The sequence below is a fragment of the Pan paniscus genome, chromosome 3 (genome assembly GCF_029289425.2).
Source record: "Pan paniscus chromosome 3, NHGRI_mPanPan1-v2.0_pri, whole genome shotgun sequence".
Lineage (NCBI taxonomy): Eukaryota > Metazoa > Chordata > Mammalia > Primates > Hominidae > Pan > Pan paniscus.
In genome coordinates, this window is record NC_073252.2 from 59,266,442 (window position 1) to 59,272,947 (window position 6,506).

Below are 6,506 nucleotides of genomic sequence, written 5' to 3' on the forward strand. Positions count from 1 at the left end.
CATGAATCTGCTTATTAATCAACATGCCTTGTTAACGTCCTCTGCCCTAAACAGCCCTTACTCAGTTCTCATTTGGAAAGTTATTTTTTGGGGTTACATCCTGTTTGTTTCAGAATTTAAAACCCTCCATGGTGGGTCACTTGAGGTCAGGAGTTCAAGATTAGCCTGGCCAACTTAGTGAAACTCCGTCTCTACTGAAAATGCAAAAATTAGCCAGGTGTGGCACACGCCCGTAATCCCAGTTACTTGGGAGGCCAAGGCAGGAGAATCGCTTGAACCTGGGAGGCAGAGGTTGTAGCGAGCCAAGATCACACCATTGCACTCCAGCCTGGGCAACAGAGTGAGACTCTGTGTCAAAATCAAAAAAACCAAAATACAAAAAACTCCATTGTTCTGAGAGTTTCCCCTAAATTATCGGAAGACACTCACATTGAATTGGTAGGACCTATAGTATAGAGGAGAATGGTATGTATGTCAGCAGTAGAGTTCCAATCCAAATTGCGCTATCGCATTAGAAATACATTACCCTCCCACTCCCCAAGTTCAGCAAATTAGAAGAGAATCTGAAGTTTGTAGGAAGGGAATAAAGCTGCTATAAACATTTATGTGCAGGTTTTTGTGTAGACTTGTTTTCAGCTCCTTTGGGTAAATACCAAGGAACCAGGTTGCTGGATTGTAAGTTAAGAGTATGTTTAGTTTTGGAAGAAACTGCCAAACTCTTCCAACATGACTATTTTGAATTCCCATTGACAATAAGAGTTCCTGTAGCTCCTCACCCTCATTAGTATTTGGTGATGCCACTCTTGCCTTTTAGCTAATGGGTGAATAGTGGTCTCATCGTTTTAATTCCCAATCCCATAGTGATGTGGAGCACCTTTTCATATACTTAATCTGCCATCCGTATATCATCTTTGGTGAGGTGTCTCGATTTTCTGTCCAGAATTTTAGTTCTAGTGGTTTTCTTATTTTTAGAAAGGAAGTATAGGGAGGAAGGTTTAATCTGTCTTAAGCATGATTATATGAAAATCAAGAATAGGCTAGGTGTGGTGGCTGACACCTGTAATCCCCACACTTTGTGAGGCTGAAGTGGGAGGACTGCTTGAGCCTGGGAAGTCAAGCCTGCAGTGAGCCATGACTGTTGCTGCACTCCAGCCTGAGTGACAGAGTGAGACCCTGTCTCAGAAAAAAAAAAGCAGGCTCATTTTAAAGTTGTTTATATTTTATTTTTTGAAGGAAATAAACTTGGAGAGATACAAAGGGTAGTGAAGATTCTCCTTCCCCTCCTGTAATTCAGCTGTTTAGTTTCTATTCTCACACAGCCCTGTTATCAGTTTCTAGTGTAAGCTTGCAGTGACTTTTACTTTATTTATAAGCAAGTGTTAGTGGGTGTTTTCATTTCTTTTATAAATTATACTGTACATGCTATTTTGTATTTTGGCTTTTCTCCCACCTAAACACCCTAAAGATCATTTTCTGTCAGTATATAAAATCTTGGTGATGCCAATACCTATCCCTTAGATTGTACAAGCAGCATTTTGCCATGCTTTATCCCATAGCCTGCCTCCTGCAGTCTCATCTTTTTTTCTATATGCATGTCCAAGTAAGTTGTAGACATTTTTCACTTTTAATCCTTTCAGCATACATGTCATGGGAGTTTGTTTTTGTTTTTGTTTTTTGTGTTTGAGACAGTTGCTCTGTCACCCAGGCTGGAGTTACAGTGACGTGATCCCAGCTCATTACAGCCTCCACCTCCCAGTTTCAAGCAATTCTCGTGCCTCAGATTCCCGAGTAGCTGGGATTACAGATGTGCACCACCACGCCTGACTAATTTTTGTATTTTTAGTAGAGATGGGGTTTCACCATGTTGGCCAGGCTGGTCTGGAACTCCTGGCCTCCAGTGATTTGCCTGCCTCGGCCTCCCAAAGTGCTGGGATTACAGGCATCAGCCACCACACCCAGCCGTCATTGGAGTTTTTTTGAGGGAGATTTGCAGTAAGGTGAATAAATGTTAAGTGTATTATTTGATGAGGTTTTTTCTCTTTTTTTTTTTTTTTTTTTGAGATGGAGTCTTGTATCACCCAGGCTAGAGTGCAGTGGCCTGGTCTTGGCTCACTGCAACCTCCACCTCCTGGGTTCAAGGGAGTCTCCTGCCTCAGCCTCCCGAGTAGCTGGGATTACAGGTGCCTGCCACCATGCCCAGCTAATTTTTGTGTTTTTATTACAGATGGGGTTTTGCCATGTTGGCCAGGCTGGTCTCAAACTCCTGACATCAAGTGATCTACCCATGTAGGCCTCCCAGAGTGCTGGGATTACAGGTGTGAGCCACCATACCCAGACTCATTTGATGAGTTTTGATGTAAAAGCATGTAACTCAAACCCCTATGTCTGGAACATCTGTATTACATCTGAATTTTTCACCTAGTCAATTCCTGCACCTCTCTCTCCTGTCCCTTCTTCCCTCCCCTGGCAGTCAGCTACTGTTAGGATTTTGTTCACTGTAGATTAATTTTGCCTATTCTAGAACTTCATATAATGGACTCACTTATGCAGTATGTATTCTGTAAGTTCCTTTTACTCAGCATGTTTGTATGTTCATCAGTGTGTTTAAGCTTTGTTCCTTTTTATGGCTGAGCAGTGTTCTATGTATGAATGCCACATTTTAACGTTTCACCTGTTAGGTGAACAACTGGTGAACAATGGGCTGTTTCTAGTTTGGGGCTATCATGAATAAAGTTGGTATGAACATGTACAACCTTTTTGTGAACCTACATTTTAATTTAATTTAATTTGGATAAGTATTTAGGAGTGAGATTATCCTGAGTTGATGTATTTTAAATTTTACTAGAAGACGACAAACCTTTTCCTAAATGGTTATCCTCGTTTACATTCCCAGAGTTCTAGTAGGTCCATATCCTTATCATTTGCTGTTGTCAGTCTATAATTTTAGCCATTGTGTAGTGGTATCTTCTGGTTTTAATTTGCATTCCCTGACAATGAATAGTACTTTTTCATAAGCTTACTAGCCATTTGGATATCTTTAGTAAAGTTGAAGTGTCTGTTTCTTCTCTTATTCAGGATGTTTTGCCATCCATTTATTTTTTTCTTATTTGCTGAAGAAATAAGATTAACCTGTAGGTTTCCATAATCTGAGTTTGGCTGATTGCCTTTGTGTGATGTTTATTAACCGCTTTTCTATTGGCTTTGGTCTTAACTAATCTGCAGGAGTACTTTGTTCCTATAGTGAGCTTTAAATACCTTTTTCCCCCCAGTTTGTCCTCTTTGTTTGCTCATGATGGCAGAAACTATTTTTACATCGCTGAATTCTTAAATCTTCCCTTTTATAGTTTCAAGGTTTTATGTCAGCATTAGAACATCTTAGTGAAATGGTTCTGAAAGCACTTGGGGATAAAGCATGAAGGTGTATAACCAAAGTAGACTCTAGAATATGGATGGATTCATTGACGGTCACAAGGATCACCAAGATATGTTTAAGAATCTTAATTTGAAGCCCACAGGCAAAATTTAACAAGTTTATTCAAAGACTTGTGATTTGAAAACATACCTGGTTATGGCCTGGCTCGGTGGCTCATTCCTGTAATCCCAGCACTTTGGGAGGCCGAGGTGGGCGAATCACCTGAGGCCAGGAGTTCGAGACTAGCCTGGCCAACATGGTGAAACCCTGTCTGTACTAAAAATATAAAAGTTAGCCGGGTGTGATAGTGCATGCCTATAATCCCAGCTACTTGGGAGGCTGACAAGAATTGCTTGAACCAGGGAGGCAGAGGTTGCAGTGAGCCGGGATCACGCCACTGCACTCCATCCTGGGCAACAGAGTGAGACTCTGTCTCAAAAACAAAAACAAACAAAAATACCTGGTTATGATGGAAATAAAGAGGTTCTGAACCTTTGCTGCTGCTGCTTGACAGAAGACGGCAGACATTTGGGAATAAAGACCAAGAGCTAGGGAGACAAGTTATTAACAGTTTCTGATGGGCTGGCTGTTCATTCATTCATTTCTTGCCTCCTCAAGAAAGCAAGATGGGGCTGAGCATGGTGGCTCACACCTGTAATTCTAGCACTTTGGGAGGCCGGGGCAGGTGGATCACCTGAGCTTAGAAGTTTGAGACCAGCCTGGGCAACATGGTGAAACCCATCTCTACCAAAAATACAAAAACTAGCTAGCCATGGTGGCTCACACCTGTAGTTCCAGCTACTCGGGAGGCTGAGGTGGGAGTATCACTGGAGCCTGGGAAGTGGAAGCTGAGATCACACAGGTTACACCACTGCACTCCAGCCTGGGTAACAGCAAGACAAAAATAAATTGCAGAATACAAGCAATGTTATGCTAGAAGAACATAGTATTTGTGATAGATGTTGTAATTGAATATGAATGATACTTTATTTTTTCTTAACTTTACCTTCCACCAGCTCACTCCATGAATGATACTTTTGTGCCATAAAGCAGCATCCAGAATGCTAAGTCATTACTGCTTTCTGGAGACTTGTACAGCTTTTTCACTGTACTTGCCCTTGCCCTTTGGAAGCCTGAGTTACCTCTTCTTTTCCATGCTTAATTAAGTCTTAGGGATCTGATATCCTCAGTGATGCTTACAACCGCTTGCTGGATTTTTTTTTTTTTTTTAAATATAGGGTCTCACTCTGTCGCCCAGGTCGGAGTGCAATAGCGCAATCTTGGCTCACTGCAACCTCTGCCACCTGGGTTCAAGCAATTCTCCTGCCTCAGCCTCCCGAGTAGCTGGTATTACAGGCATGTGCCACCACGCCAAGCCAATTTTTGTACTTTTAGTAAAGATGGGGTTTCACTACATGACTGGCCTCGAACTCCTGGCCTCAAGTGATCTGCCTGCCTCGGCCTGCCAAAGTACTGGGATTACAGGTGTGAGCCACTGCGCCTGGCCTACTGGTTCTATTTTTAAATTAATTTTACATTTCAAGATAATTCACTGACTAAAGTTTGTGCCACTTATTCTAGGTGTAGAAATTGTGCTTGTCAGATACGTGGTTTCTGATTTGGTATATTGACTGTCATGCTTACAAGAATCTTTATACCAAAGTAGTGTGTTAACATCAAAATTAATCTGTTCCCAGCATGGGAGACCTGTCAAAGATGACAGTTCCCAAACCAGCTATTGTCTAAGAATTATTAAGATTTGACTTGGGATAACTTTTTGGGTAATATATTAGGCTAAGTTAATTTGAAGGAAGTTTTACTGTAAATCAAAACAGGACCACTAAACTACTGAAATATAATTATTTAAAAACCGCCCCCATTTTTTGGTGAACAAAGCTGAAATGAGGCTGTAATGGAGAACCTCCTTTCACAGAATGGTTAAATGTCCTTTAAGAGTTTCATTATATGTTTTTATAACTTGACTTATAGTGAATGAACTAAGGACTTTGTCATAGTTCCGATCTGCTTATCAACCTTGCAAAACTTGGAGTCTATTTGGAAATAAGTAAGAACTCAAACTGCATTTAGGGATGAGTTCAGTCAGGTTCTATAGGGTTAGACCTATACTTGCTTTGAGTATGAAAGCACAATTTTTTAATATATAAACTTTATTTTAGAGTAGTTTTAGATCACTGGGTGTGGTGGCTCGTACCTGTAATCCCAGCACTTTGGGAGGCTGAGTCGGGCGGATCATGAGGTCAGGAGTTTGAGACCACCCTGACCAACATGGTGACACCCCATCTCTACTAAAAATACAAAAAATTAGCCGGGCATGGTGGTGCGTGCCTGTAATCCTAGCTACTAAGGAGGCTGAGGCAGGAGAATTGCTCGAACCCGGGAGGCAGAGGTTGCAGTGAGCCGAGATTGCACCATTGCACTCCAGCCTGGGCGACAGAGTGACACTCCATCTCAAAAAAAAAAAAACAAAAAAAAGTTTTAGATCTACAGAGACATTGCAAAAAGAGTAGAGTTCCTGTATACGCCTCACCCACCTGTATACCTATTGTTAGTATCCTACATTACTGCAGGATATTTGTCACAACTAAGGAACCAAATTTGATACATTACTATTAACTAAATCCCACAGTTCAGATCTTTAGTTTTTTTCCAAATATTATTTTCATTCCAGGATTCCACAATTACATTCAGTTATGTCTCTTTAACCACCTCAGATGTTTTTGTTTTTAATGACTTCAGATTCCCAACCTTTTTAACTTTTTTCACGTCAGATGGGTAATGTCCTGATGTAACGAGGTGTGAAGGAGGCACATCTCACACAGAAGTGTGAAAGCCCAGTCGTCACGCTTATGAACTACAGAAGGATCTCACACTTGTTTTTGATGACCATGACAGTGTTAAGGGGTACTAGTTGGTTTTGTAGAATGTTCGTAAGGTGAGGTTTTCTGATTGTTTTCCTTCTGGTCTTAGGAGGAAGACCACAAAGGGGCATTTTCATCACATCAAGGGTGCATATTTTTAATAGGGCTTATCACTCATTATATTAATACAAATTTTGATCACCTGGCCAAGATAG

The 6,506-nt window shown here is 41.1% G+C and overlaps 1 non-coding gene across 1 annotated transcript; it reads right to left on the reverse strand.

Annotated features, from left to right (window-relative positions):
- Positions 1–6,195: 6,195 nt before the first annotated feature.
- Positions 6,196–6,296, reverse strand: LOC112439747 (small nucleolar RNA U13). Its single transcript, XR_003027983.1, has one exon. It is a non-coding gene; the product is annotated as a small nucleolar RNA U13 (small nucleolar RNA).
- Positions 6,297–6,506: the final 210 nt, after the last annotated feature.